The sequence below is a fragment of the Astatotilapia calliptera genome, chromosome 6 (genome assembly GCF_964374335.1).
Source record: "Astatotilapia calliptera chromosome 6, fAstCal68.1, whole genome shotgun sequence".
In the NCBI taxonomy this organism is placed as follows: Eukaryota; Metazoa; Chordata; class Actinopteri; order Cichliformes; family Cichlidae; genus Astatotilapia; species Astatotilapia calliptera.
Window position 1 is genome coordinate 9482738 of NC_137427.1, and position 15448 is coordinate 9498185.

A 15448-nucleotide genomic window follows, 5' to 3' on the forward strand; every position below is an offset into this window, starting at 1 on the left:
TGCTTTAACAGACCTACCTGCAGGGCTGCTTAGGGCGGCTCTTTTATCTGGGCTCTGGAGAAAGAAGCCCCCAGCCCTGAAACAGCTGTGCAGACCTGGGAGTGAGAGGACCATGAAAAAGGCACAGAAGAAAGAAAAGAAATTCAATGGTCCTCCGGGAGTCATACCTCCCAATGCCTTTCTCTTGCTCTTTTTCTCTATCCCTCTTTCTCTATACCTTTCTCCTCCTTGTTTTTTCTCTGTCTCTGCCTTATTGTACAACATTTTTTTCAGCTATAAATTGTCTTTGCCACAGTTGAACAAATTCTTAATTATATTTATCTTCTGTCATATGTTTGATACCCTCAGCTTTACCACTAAATCGTTGAATTGCATTACAAGAAAGATAGTTACAGGATGAAATCTTGAACATCAATGAAGGGCGGGTAGAGGCTCAAACCGAGCAGTAAGAAATAAATGACTAATTATAAAGATGGGTGTCGACCTGTTTGGGCATTACCTCCAGCTGCTCTGGTACCCATGAGTCCAGTGCAGGTTCAAGAATCCTTTAAACCTTGCATCATCTCTGGGTGCCAAAGAAATGGAGGACAGGTCTCCCTGTCTCTGGATTTCCAGTTACTTCTCACACTTCTTTCCTTTCAAAGGCGAATGCTACTCTCTTCAGACTCTTCAATCAAATCTTTCAAGCCCTTTCATCTGTTTACTTCTGTTGCTCCCATGTCTTTTAGGAGCTGAACAGCTTATGCATAAAACTGCAAAATCTTCCTCTTGAAGAAAATGTCTACTGCCTCTTCAATGGAACATTAAGCTTAAATGATGAAGAGAATGGTTTTAAGACTGCTGGACCAGATCGTATGTTAGGATGGAAGTTTTTCAGGAATCGGAGCTTCCTGCTGAGACTGACTTTCAGTTCTAGTTTGATTCTGTCATCGGTAAAGCTACTGACAGTGTTGCCCTTGTCATGTCTGACACAATGAATATACTGAATTGCTAGTGGAGGATGAACTTCACCATCTTGACCAATTTTAGGCTCTTGTCATGTGACCCGTAGCATCTTAAGGAGTCCAAAGTCTTGTGCCCTGGATTTGGACTATTGCAGATGAGCTGGTATTCCTCCCTTCCAATCCACTGCTACAGGTTCACTTGATTGAAGCGTGTGCTGTATGCTACCTTGATAAAAAGAAAAGAAACTAAGCCTTGCCCATGGGCTCTTCCATGGTCCACCATGCTGATATTTATACTAATGAAGCTCGCCATGTTGCTCTTGTTCTTCTTAATTCACCAATGCTCTTCCTCTTCCTGCTGTCATATACAAACCTAATTACAATAATAATAATAATTATAAAAAAGACAATGCTATGATTTGCAAATCTCATGAACCCTTATTGTATTCACAATAGAACATACAATATATACTCAGTTGTATATAGTATTTGTATTCTATTTTAACTCTAATGTATATAGTACTTTATTTTATTCTATTCTATTGTGTGCAGTATCTTATTCGTTTTACTATTATCTTCTCCTATTCCAGTGTTTTTCTCATTTTTGCTATGTAACTTTGCATTGTCCACTTTCTGCTGTAACATAACAAATTTCCCACGTGTGGGACTAATAAAGGTTATCTTATCTAATCTAATCTTAAAGACATTTGACCATTTTATGAAAAATATTAGTTCATAGTGATATTGATAGCAGTGATATATCTCCAAAAAGATGGGACAGGGTCAACAAAAGACTGGAAAAGTAAGTTTTACTAAAAAGAAACAGATGGAGGAATATTGCACAACTAATATTTTTATTTGGCACCAGGTCAGTAACATGATTGGATATGAAAAGAGCATCTTAGAGAGGCAGAGTTTCTCAGAAAAAAAGTCGGGCAGTGGCTTGCTTCAAAAAAACACAAATTGTGGAACAATTTCAGAATAATGTTCCTCAACATGAAATTGTGAGAACCTTGAACAGTCAGGGAAAAGTCTGAAAATCAACACTGGGTGCCTGTGATCTTCAAACTCCCAGGTGGCACTGTATTAAAAACAGGTTTGATTCTCTCATGGAACTCACTGCATGGGCTCAGGAGCAGTTCAAGAAGACTACTGGATGTTGTTTAACACATATTTTCATGGGATGTTCAGCAGAATTGTATCACCAGCCATAATAAACTGTCACTCTTGTGCTCTTCAGCTTCGCTCTCGCCCAGGACGTCGACACACCCAATCCTTTTCAGCATCCTAGGTGTACACAGGATTATCCATGGAACATAGTATATTTTCAGGGTAAACACATCTGTCTTGCACCACTGGATAACATATCAAAGGCAGAAAACACCAAATCACAACAAGCTGGAATCTTGGAGGGCCAAACCAGTCCTTACATTCTTGAAGTATGTTGGCTTTCAACAGCTGGTTATCTCCTTGTTCGTTATATTAACTACAAGATTTAACAGCTTCTGAAAGAGACTTTCTCCAAACATCCTTTTTCCTGACTGCAGTGATTTCTGCAGCATCTTGCTCAGTCTTCCCTTCCTTGCTCCTTGATTCAGGACAGGTGGGGGTATCACCTCGGTGCTCACATGACAGGACGTTTTCCCCAGGAGGGATTTTCTCTTCAGCTGTTTACCGAACTGTAGCATGTGAATGTGTATTTATTTGAGTTTGAGATATTAAACAATAAATAATATCATGATTCACTATTTATTGCAACCAGCTGCTTAGGTCCTAGTAATACATTTTAGGGTTGGTTAATGGTTTGAACACCTAAAGTGACCTATAAACATGTCTGCCTCAACAAAACATTATCAGAGAATCAAAACAATGAGCTGAAATAGGCTAAATGTTTTGTGTTAACATTGTGCTGATGGTGGTACTGGAATAAGATGCCCTTTCACATTTCATACAACTTAAGTCAAAATATAAATGCATACTTTAATTTTAAAAAATCAGTTTAGGATTGTTGTTTAGTTCAGTGAATTGTTTCTACGTTTAGAGTTTGGATTCAGAGTTGTATTCGGGTCACTGATGTTTATGTAAATCACCAGTGATACTGGTAACAATAACACACATTGAATTGTTTTGATGTTTGAAAGAAAGACAAAAGGATTAATTTTCCATCTCTAGAATTAATGATTTTCTGTCCCAGCTTCTGAAAACCAAAAAACCAAGAGCTGCAGTTTTGGAGCTAAACGTAATGTCCCTGATGCATCATCACCATCAGTCCACTCTGTGGTGAGATCACCATTCTGGTTTTAAAATTCCTTGCACTCCTCCAAGAGGTGGGATATAATAAAAAAAATGAGCAATTGGTGAGAATCCCTACCATTCTCGGGGGTGCTGTTCAAATAGCTTCTCTGTTTTATAACAGTTCTGTTTTAGCCTTTCCAATCCCAATTGATAGTTTTCTCTACATACCAGCCCCCCCGTGCACCACCTGCATTAGTTGATTTGTTTGTGCTGGACGCAGCAATGCTTGCTAGGGTCAGAGCTGTGACTTGGGTTCAATTGCTTTAGATTGCCATAAGTGTGTAGTTATGGTAATCTAAATGTTTTAGGATGTGTGTATGCAGGATGTGTGGGAGAAAAAGAGAGGTGAGGCACAGAGGCAGTGAATTTGTAACTGAGTAGCCATGTGCTGTGTGGGGGTTTTGCAGTCACATCACTAACATTCATTCCAGTCAATACCACATATAACCCATAGATGTACAATATATTTGGCTTATAGCAGGCACAGGCACTATTTCATGCACTGAGGAGTCAACTGGAAGTCTGTGTTTCACTTCTGTTGTTGGTTCAGCATTAAAAAAAAAACAGTGAAGTCTTTTTCACTTTGGTTTTTGTTTAGATTAAACGCATGTGTTGATTAGTGTTGTGGAGGTGCCAGTAAGCAGTTCTGATAAAGAGCCAAGATTGCTGTTTTCTATGACTGTAGCGTCATATTTACCATACAAACACAACTGCAGCATTACTTCTATTATCTAACTCGAGCCAAGAAAACAAAAGCCTGTATTGCTCAAAATGTCAAAGTATTCATTTAAATAAGTGTACACGTACACCTCATTATGTACTCCATTTCAGCGGTTTTGCTGTTTTTTAGAGAAATATTGATAAAATTCTACACACCATTGAATGTGCTACACATGAAGATGTTTGAATGTGTAGCAAGAGTCAGCAACTTGTGCAAAAAAAAATAAAAATAAAATAAAAATTATCAGTTCAAATAAAGTTGTTGCCAGGAAAAGCCACTTTCCATTCATTATTGTCAATTGTTATAAAGGCCACTTAATAGAAGGGACTTAAATGTTATAACATTTATGAATTACTAGTTAAGTATTCCAGCAGCATTGTTTCCTCACAGTGTAAAGCCAACTCTAGGAGATGTAAAAAGCTGACCTGTGAATTACCTGGCCCTACTCTCTCTTTCCTACTTTCCACCCTTCTTCCCCAGGAGAATCTCCACAGAGAGCGGGAGAAAGATAAAGAGAGAGAGACCACAAAATGACAAGGAAGATGAAAGGATTAGAAATATGGGCGGGAAGGGTAACTGGTCATCATGAGGGGCTACGTATGGTGTATGGCAGGTAGCAGAGTGAGAAAGCAGAGAAGAGAAGACCGAGGAGGCAGAAAGGAAAGAGAGTGGACATGGCTGGTGTTGAGTGCTGTTGTGTTTGTTTAGTCCCCTTCAAAGGCAAGCTTAATTATTTTACCATGCTGTGCCTGCAGAGACTGCAGGATTCATGGGCTGCTCTCAGCCCGTATCTCTTGCAACTGAGGTCTTAACCCTTTGGCTCCCACAAAACACTTGAAAGATTCCAGTCAAAGCGATGATCAGGCTCGGCGGCCTGCAACAAAGATCATTTGGAAATGTTTAAATAAATGACGGCCAACATTAAATTCAGCATGTTTTTCATCTTAACGTTAATAAATATCTCATTCCTTCAGCAAATGCTGGTGATGATAATGCACGGAGGTCCTGTTACAGAACATCTTCACAAACTTGAATCCCTGTTAAGGGTTGGACTGTTGCTTGCTGTCTGCAGAATAGTTTGCTTTTCACCAGTGGGTGCAACAAATCTAATCTCAAAACATGTCAATAACAGCTTAGACATTAAACCTAAAAATAAAATAAAATAATACAACGTTTGATAGACCAATTTAAATATGAGAGTAATAATTTGACATTAGTAGGATAAACATTACTTTTGTCATAACTGAATTAAATTAATTAAATGAAAACATACATTTGAAGGCACCACCAAGAGTGAATTAGCTTCAGTTAATGGGGGAAACCACACGTTTGGCCCTGTCCAGATTCCCTCACTGCCACCTCTATGATTCCAATAGAAAGAAATGACTTTGAAAACAACATATTGTGATTAAATCACTAAAAACACTCATTTTGTCAGTGACTGAACCTTCACAGAGAACTAGGTAAGCTGTTCCCTGTTTTTTCTCTAAGCTGGACCCAGCTAACCAAATTTTCCCAACAGATGACTCCAATAACCCATTTAAAGCCTTGCCACATGGTAGAGAACCCAGATTTGACATTATTTCAAGTTCTTTTCAATTTTAAAGATGTGGTAAAGACTCAAGTTTACTAGATATTTGACACATTCATAACACATCTATGAACATGTCATTGGACATCTGTAAATCATACCCTTCGATACATCTGGGCCATAACAGTTTAATCATGACAGCTGTACTGTAACTGGCTCTGTGTGTGTGTGTGTGCGTGTAGCATTTGAGATAACAAACTTTCACACTGAAGCTTGAATTTCTTCTCAGTCGATGGGAAGTGGATCTGATTTTCAGGACCTTCATCGTTGGTTATACCTTACACTCTGTTTTTTTACAGCTGGAGTATCGTGCACAAAAGCTCAGGGATTTACATTAAAACTTAGTGACTCCTTCAAATAAATTGTATAACAGGAATAGTGTCAGTGATCTTGTTCACTCAGTCCTGGCAAGCACACAGCAGATCACTTTACATCAAATGGGAATGCCACTCACTTTAGGAATTTATATGTGTTATTACTATGGTCTAGACAGTCTAGGACAGATGTCATGGAGATGTAAAATTGTACTTGCTCCATAAAAGGAACAAAGTATGAAAGAAGGTAAAGGTGTCAAGGTGCAATGGAGGAAATGTATTTCACTACAAAGACACTTATTTGTCAGTTCAGTTTAAAACAAGGCAGTTTAGTCCAATAGTGTCAAAGAAATAAATTTTTTTAAGGAAACCCTTAAACATAGTCACTGGGAAATCTGCAGGTATTTTCTATTGCGCAAAAAATATGTCGCATTACTTCTCCCCACTGGAAAACATTTTTAAACTTTCTTTTTAAAGAAAAACAATGTTTTAAGAGTCCTAACTAGATTAAATGACTTGTAAGATTTCCTGCAGTGTGACAGCACCCAAGGTGATTTCTCTGGGAATACCATTTTCTGCCCCATAACTACCAATAATACAGACTAAAGCTTGTGGAGGTATAAAAAGAAATAAATACTCAGAGGACTCACAAAGTCACTCCTTCATCTGCTGAACAGTTCCAGATTTTACTTCCCGATGGCAGCGGTTTGGGGCTTTGTATGTGGTTTGTGGCTGTAGAGATGATGTGTTCATTACATTAGACAGACTGCACTATAAATTAACAGATAATATAAAGCTAACAAAGAAACACCAACACAAGAAATGAAAAGCTCATAAATGTGCCTCGCATTAGGGGCTTTCGTATTCTACAAATATATCCTATTATGATGACTTCTGCAGGTTATAATGGGATTTTTTTTTAAACCATTTTGTACCGTTAAAATAATAAGTCACAAACATGCACAGAAAGCCCAACATAGAGATGTTCACCAAGCTAATATACATTTGAAGTACTTTAATCAAAAGATCCAGTTGTCATAAAAACAAGGGAAATAAATCATCCTAATTAGGGTGCAAGGTAGGATAAATCTAATCCCTTCACCAACTGTAACTGGACAGCATGCATCTCTGTCATAACTAATGTCAGTCATACAATTACAGTTAGCCTCCACTAGAGCAAAATGCCAGTTCCACTGAGTTCAGCTTCTCTTTTACACATCTGTCTGATTTAGATCATAGATTATATTAAAAAGAAAGAGTTATTGATGCATTGTTCAGTTACCTATTTGACAGAGGACTGCTGTTTTGAAGCCTTCAGATCAGCATTTTGACATTTTTGGATGAGGGGGTAGTCCTGGGGTGTTAACAGTCAGTGACAACGCAGGCTTAGTGAGATTCATCTGTACTTCACTGTGATACTAAATGGGATCCTAAATTTTGATAGTAATTTAAAAAAAAAAAATCCAGAAATAACGTCACCTGTCATTGAAACTGAATTGTCAACTCCTCAGACTCCTATACATAACCTACATTTTAATAAGTGAACAAGATCACTCAAAGTGGTCATGCCTGTAGTAACGCATGATTTAAACCACTTAGTGTATTTTTGAAAAGAGGTAAAAGTAGTTTGACCAAACCATGTTAGGTATGTTTATTTCTGTTGTAATGTCAACCTTTTTAATACCATGGGGTTTAACACCTTTGGGACTGACTCACCTTTGAGGCCAGTCTCATGTGGTTATGATTGTAGTCTTCAATGCTGGCACCAGTATGCAACACAGTGGTTAGAAGTACTACCTAACAACAAGCACACACTGGGTTAAACCTGGACCAGTATGCGGAGTTTTCATGTTCTTCTGTGCTTGCACGAGTTATTTCTGGGAGCTCTGGTTTTTCCCACAGTCGAAAAACATGAAAAGTTAACCCTGGCTTTCTTGGATGCTTTCATAAAGACATTCTTAACCCCAAGTGTTTTACTTCCTATTTAAATAAAGTTTGATCAAAATAGATGCTACTTGTTGCTGCTATCACAGGGTTGCCATGACATTTTGCCAGCTGATTTTGTGTCTTAATTTTGTACTATGTTGTATCTTTTCTATACTGCGTCTTTAGAAATGACCTGTAATAACAAGTGATTCTGCAGCACAGTTTTACCATCATGTCAAAATCCAGTAATGATGAAAGTCCTGCACGCTCATTTAGGCTGCCCACGTTGATTCTACTGTCACACTCACATGACACAATCACTTGCACTTTTAATAAATGTTAAGCATTAGGATCATGTTTTTGCTTCATGTCTGAAAGTTAGTCTGCTACCTGCTGCCCCCACTGTCTAAGCACTTCATCAGCTCCTTGCCCACTGGGCAGCTACCTGTAGACTCTCAGCATAACATCACCATTCATAAAACTCCCTATTTGCTGTCTGAAGCTTGTTGTTGGAGCCTAGATGCATTACTTTTGGTGCTGAGCTGTATTTAGTGCTAATTATCTAATGTTGGTGCTGTTCATCCATGTTAAAGAGATCAGTCTAAAATACTTTGTGATGTGACCGGTATTTTAGTGACACACCTGGGCTTGGAAGCAGTGATCTGCCATTTCTCGCTGTCTCAGCACAGCAGTAAAAGTCCCTGTAAAACTGCATCATGGAAAGCGACCCCTCTGCTCCTCTTCTTTTGTTCTTATTTCACCTTTTTTTGTTTTGGTTTTTTCCATCCCTTCATCTCATTTTCTATTTCTGTCTGCTACACCCCGCTTTACCATTTGCATCCCCCCCCGTCCCCCTCTTTCCTCTGTAGTCTGCAACCTGTGGAAACAATTAGACCTTGTAAGCAGGGGCCTTTTGCCCCCGTCGTGTGGTCGGTTTAACCTGTTGCTCCAGAAGGATCTCTCCTCATAGTGCGACCACCACCTTGTCAGGCTCAGTGGGTGGGTTAAGGATGATTTGGGGGGTGGGAGGGGGGACTGTTTGTGATGGTAGGAACTAGGAGACCACCAAGCTGCTTTTAAATGTATCTCCTAAGGGTTTAGCTGCTTTGAAATGTCAGTGACACAGCAAGATCACAAAGACGCTCTGAAAGAAAATGGAAAATCTTTACGAAATGTGTCACTTTCTTGTTCTCTGTCATTATCTTTTGTATGTTATTATGTTGCAGGCCTGATAGGATAAGGTTCATCCACTTTAGGAGTAAACAAACTCCTCTTTTAGCACGAGAACATCGCCTTTCACACTCTTTTCACCCTCTCCTTAACTGCCAGGAATGCTTTTAACAATTCACTGTTGGACACAGAGCAACATGGAACGCTGGGAGATTGTTGCATTCCAAAGGGGAGCATTTTTTTTAGTTGCTCTTCACGTGTCAATCAGCGACACTATCTCCTTGTCACCCTAAACCCCCCCAACCCCCACCTCTAAGACACACAAACACACATACACTGTGAACCTACAGCCCGCTTTACTGCATCGCAATTTAAGGACATAGTCGTCAATGTGTTAAGCACCTAAGAATGCAGGCCTTATGGTGGGTGTAGGACACACAAACACAGTTTTCTCAGACTTCACACAAAGGTCTCTTCCACCACTAACATCTGTGATGTGGGTCACTGAGGAGCGCCTCTCCTTTGGTGACACACAGTAAGCACCAGATCTCTTCCAGTCCTTTAAAAAAGGGGGGAGGGAGTATAGTTTTCCAGCCTCATAAGTCATGTTATTATTTTATTCCATTGTGATTTGGTTGACTGTAAAATCAATCAAGGCTTGCAGCTGAATCCGATATCTGAAATGATAAGGAGCAAGCTGGGTCACAGAGGGCAAACACACATCTCACACAATACCAGCAAACTTTCAACAGCTCTCCTTCCGACACACAAACACTTTCAGCCCTGGTGACATTCCCTGGCACATTATCAGTGCGTTGAAAACACCTGACTGGTATGTGACAGTTGCAGTTAGTGACAGTTCTCTTTTAAAGTGAGGACTGGGGAGGTCTTGGTGGTGGGTTGGGGTTTAAGGGTTGATCCATTTGATAGGAGTCCTGCTGGATACTTGACAGGAGCTGTCAGTGAGCCGAGGGGAGGGTGGTGCTTATCGATCAAACACCCCTCCTATCTGCCACGCTGACCTTCATGTCCCGAGGAGGGGCTGCTCTGGTGGGGAGACTGTAACGGGAGATGGGTGGGAGGGGGTAGAGGGATGTCTCGTGATTGTGAAAGTCAATTCAGTACAATAACAAAGCTAATGCACAGAAAACCTGCCACAGATGAACTTACCGCTTATCCTCGCCACATGAGTTTTCTCAGTGAAATTACCTTATCATCCAAACTATACAACTGACACGAGTCCTGTTTCTGACATATAAGATTACAACATCTAGAAAATGTAACTTTATCCAGGGAAAGTGGTGGAACACTAGAAAGAAAACAACTGCTATTTTTAAAAGCTTATTCTGACCGCTAGTTTGACTTCTAAAATAGGACACTATGGGCTTCTTGAGTCTCCTAATTCATTAAGGAAGATATGTTGCTAAGGTAACTAGTCCAAAACATCGTTAAAAGTAAATGCTAAAATTTTAATATACAAAAGAAACAGTAAAACTTCAACTTTATTGATGATGATGATAACCTTTTATTTCAGACATATAAAGCAAACACACCAATAACACACATATATACGGATACCTGCATATACATGTACACGTACATATGAATGTGTGATAGGAAGAAGTATGCATATATTTATTAATCCCTACCCCGTGCTTGAAACTTTATTGATTCAAAATTTTCCTCTTCACCTGCACTTCCCCTCAGTACTTGTATACATTTGCGCCACAAAAAAGAAAAAAGAAAGGCAAAAGCAAAACAAAACAAGGTAAAACTAAATATATCAAGCTTTTTTAATTAATAAAATTATTGTTGCTAAATGTTATGTTTGTCAACTAATCAACTCAATAATTCAGGTACCAACATTTACCTAACCCAAACCCCGTACGGTTACTAGGACCGAAGTTTATCAAACAGAAATTTAGATGGAAATTATTAATTTTGTATCAGGAGACAACTTTAATTGCTTTAATTACTATTTGTCACACCATGGAGGTGAAACCCGAACATCAAAGACATCATATACAGGCTCAGTTCATGGTTTGAAAATGTTGTGTGCTTGCTGTCCACTTGTATGCACAAACGCAGCATCATATTGTTAATGACTGAAAAGCAGCAGATGCCAGCCAAAGGCAAAGTTACTCATGCACGTCTTTGCAAATTTTCCAGCCCGTTTGGAGTTGAACCAATCACATGCGCTTTGCTTTGACCTTCAGACTACGACTGTTCACACGCGCACACACACACAACATTTGAATTTTGTATTATGGGTTTTCAGGGATTCAGTAGTTTCCAGAATTAAAAGTAAACACTTAAATCATCAGGGCAGCGACAGGATTGGTTGATGCTGAAAAACGTTTTTCTTTCTTCAAAATCTGGCATTGTGCCAAGGTTTATTTTTGCTGGAGAGATGGACGCCGTGCATGAAACCCTGCAGCAGCAGAAATGAGTTCGACACTGGGACACCCAGTCATCTTGTGGCTGACCATAACCAGTGTTTAGCCAGGACAATCTTTGGCCACTGGTCATTAGAGCACCATGCTGGACCTGCTGTACCGTTGTCAAAACACTGCACTTGGCGGGGACTCCGCTCAGCAGAGTCTGACTGGGAAATATGTGACTTTAAAATTGTGTATTACAGATAGAGTCATCTATGTGTCAGTGACTTGTATGTAGGCTCTTTACCCCCAAATTTTGGTCTTTTATGGTAGATGGCATAAAAACTTTATGTTTTTATTTAATTAAAGTTGAAGTATGTGCTTTTATAAAGAAAGCTGAAAAGTCGAAACATGGGGTCTGATTTGTGGTTAATGGGCTCCCCCTACAGTCTCCTGCGTTTGTCACAACTCCATGTCGGCTGTGCACACAATGACTACATGGCTCTGTTCTCAAGAGAACAGCAAGAGTTTACTCATATCAGATGTATAATTACTATCACATCTGAATTTGTGTGCACACACTTCCTCACATGCCACTTAGACACACATCCTGCCTCTTCTTTCCTCCCTGCCTTTCTCCTTCCTGATCTATAAATACTCTGTCATCTGCAGAGGTTGGCTCTGAGAGGCGTTGACCCCGGCCTCTCTCCGTCCAGCAGAGCAGTGATTTATGGAGGCTCAGGTTGGTGCTAACCTTGCACTTGAGCACTGGCAGTATAAATGATGGTGGGTCAGTGGCACCGTGGATGGAGGGGAGAAACTCTCTATCTGTGGCTCCACCTCTCTTTCTTTCTCTCTCTCTCTCTCTACTCTCTGTCCTGTTATCATCAGTGTGATAGAGACATCATCAAAATCTCCTGGGAGTATAAATAGTGCTAGATCAGGTGACAATGCCAGCTCTGGCCTTTGATGGGAGCTTTAATTTCATGCCTAATTTCTCTCGGCAAAGCGAGGATCGATGCTGGCCTGCCCGTGCTCCCTATCCAAAGACAGAGAGCGAGGAAGGACAAATGCTCACCGCTGAGTGATGTGCAAGCACCAAGATATCTAGCTTACCTGTAAACACACATGCGTCGGTACTCCTCACAGGAAGAAAATAGGTTGACAAACGTAGACAGATACCAGGTCGAGAAACTCATGTAGAGATGCCTGCACCCACATAAAACTTAAACAATCAATACAGCTGGAACAGATAGCCTTGGAAATAAGAGCAACAAGCAAAATATAACTACACAGCTACCCACCTGTGTGTTGTGTGTGCTACACATTGCCATAGTGATAAATATGTCCCAGCTTGCAGCCCCAGGGAGGCATTGAACTCTAGCCCCTCTATAATGACTTTGTCTACCTATCGATCCGGCCATGATCCATGTACTGTAATTCTTATATCATCAGGCCCGGCCCCAGCAATAACTCCAAGTCATATTTCGGGGCCTCCCATCCACTTGACAACTTAATGATGCAAGGGTCCTTGCCGAGTTTGGACTTTTAGCTCCCCAGCACACCTCTCCCTCTCTCTTCCTCCTGCAGGGCTCTAATTTCCTTCCTTGTTCTTTCAGACTAATATCAGCAAAGGCACCGAGAGGCTGCTCTCTCTGAGGACCTCCCTCTCTGAACCACATATCGTCTCCTTTTCACCTCTGTGCACTTGCAGTATAGCACAGGGTTGGTGTCTGACTGCTGTGCATCTGTCTCTGATTTGGAGCACAGCCCCTTTCAGGCTCCTGGGGAGACTCAGCTGTCCCTCTTTAGACCCTGTTCTTTTTCTCCCTTTGAGCCAAGGCTATATTTCATTGTCATTTCAGCCCTCTCTTTCTAGCCTGGGTGTAATAGCGGGAGATATATGAGGCTTGTTTCTGCAGCCTTCTGAGCTTCCTCAGCCTTTTATAAAACACTGTCAGAGTGACAAAACAGCAGCCCTTGGGTATTCGGGCACAGATGCCCCCTTATCCTGAAGCAATTTCTCAATATCCTGAGCTGATCCTTTTAGTAAAGAGATAACATCTGGGTCCTTGGACAGGATGAGTTGGAACAGTCATCCTGGACAGAGTCGTAGCTCATCTGTATAGCTCTGTCTGCTTATACGCCATGGGCTGTCTGTCAGTTCTGTTTTTATAAGCACTGATTTAGGGTGCAGCCCTTGAATCCTGGGCCAACAGGAAACCACGGGAGCATGCGGTGCCCCTGATAGGAGGTTAAAGCGAGAATTTATCCAGTTATTTTTTATTCTAATGCGTGTCGGGTTATGTTCATTACTGTCGCTGTTAGAAAAACTCTAATGATGTTCCACCTGGCTGCAAAGACACAAAACAACGCTGTACCTGTGAGACACGGCCCTGATTGAGATGTGAATAAAATCGAGGAGAAGAAGATGAGAGGGAGCAGATGGGGTCTGCAGGCAATTAATGCTGCATGTTGTGTTGTTATTCTTCCACTTTGTTCCTGTCCCTCACCCCATCCTTAGTGACAGCTATCCTCTTTATATGTCTGCAGAATTTCTCCTTCCTGTCAGTTCTACCCATCCCCACTGTTTTTTTTTAACTTCTTCTCATCTCCATTGCAGTCTTCCCTCCTCCCATCTTTAGCTTCCCTCCTTCCTCACACTCACGAGGCGCACAGTCTCTGTCTCCTCTCTCCCGCGCTCTACCACCACCACCACCCCCAGCCTTAATTGGGAGTCAGGGAGAGCAGTGGAAATCGCATTAACGCGGGCCCTGCCTGGGTGTGCCATCCATCTTCTTTTTTATTACGCCGCGCCGGGGCTGCTTGGGCGCTGCCGTTCGATTTGTCACCGGCCTCGTTCGCTGATAACAGGCATTTGTCATCGCCTTGCCTCCCTGTTAATGTTATCATCTCCTCCCTGACAGCCGCCCTCCGCCGGGGAGCGCCGGCGACAAAGCACATCCGTCAAGCGAATATTTCCACGGCTAAGGGGACCGCACACTGCAATAAGCCACATTAAAGCACTTATGAAGGGTGCAGGCCGAGTGTGTACGTGTGTGCGCTTGTGTGCGAGTCTACGTACCGGTGCCATAGCGCGCAGTAGATTGTGCGCTGCGTGCGCATACACATCTGCACACACACGTGCGCAGGAGCGTGCGCTCTTGTCAGTGCCGTAAAAAAGCGAGGTGGGGGCCGACAGGGAGAGGAAGAGGTAATTTGTTGCAATTAATTACGCAGTGAGCGTGGCTTTGTTGTGTAGGAGAGCATTTTATCTGTTGGAATGCTTTCTTCGCCAGGCTGTGATGCTATTTGTTTGATTTATAGCTTCTGCCAGCCCGAGGCGGAGCGAGCCTGCGTGTAAGTGTGTGTTTTCACATGTGCACAATGCTTTGGCATTATCCACAGAAATATACTGTAGTCTCGGTGACAAGGAGCCCTTTGTTTGAAAGTGACATTACATATGAACAGCCATGCTGCCCCTACTTGTGCCTCTCTGCAAGACCGAAACGCTTCTGTCCATTCAGCAGCAAATCAACAACGCCAAAGCCTGACCTTCCATCACAGTTTGCCTCACTTTTCCTTCCGCTTTTGTGAGTAAAGAAGACGTGTTTTAAAGTGCTGTGAGTATTCTACCAATCCTACAGTGATATGATGATGTTTCCAACATTGGCACGGTCCACCCCTCTTCTCTCATCTGTGATATCAAAACAGGCATTTGACATTGTGTATCCATTCTGCCTCAGCTGGGGGTTGCAGGGCCTGACAGATGGATCAGCCAGCCTCAAGGCAGAGGGAAGAGATGAGCGAAAGAAAAGCAGTGCTCCCCATCTCTCAACATACTGTATGATTCCCAAATATGCCATAGCATGTCATATGGTATGGCAAATGTTCGACCCTCGCAGAGAAAAATAGTCAGTGATGGCACTAACACACTGAGAAGTACATCTGAGCAACATTTTACCAAAGCTTCTTCACGCTATGATCACACAGTTTGAGATGAACGACTAAAGTAGACGGTCATAACTTAGTAACACTTTAGTAACATTTTAACTGACACACTTTGCGCAGAATGACGGAACCAGAGGTAGATAATAAAACACTTTGTT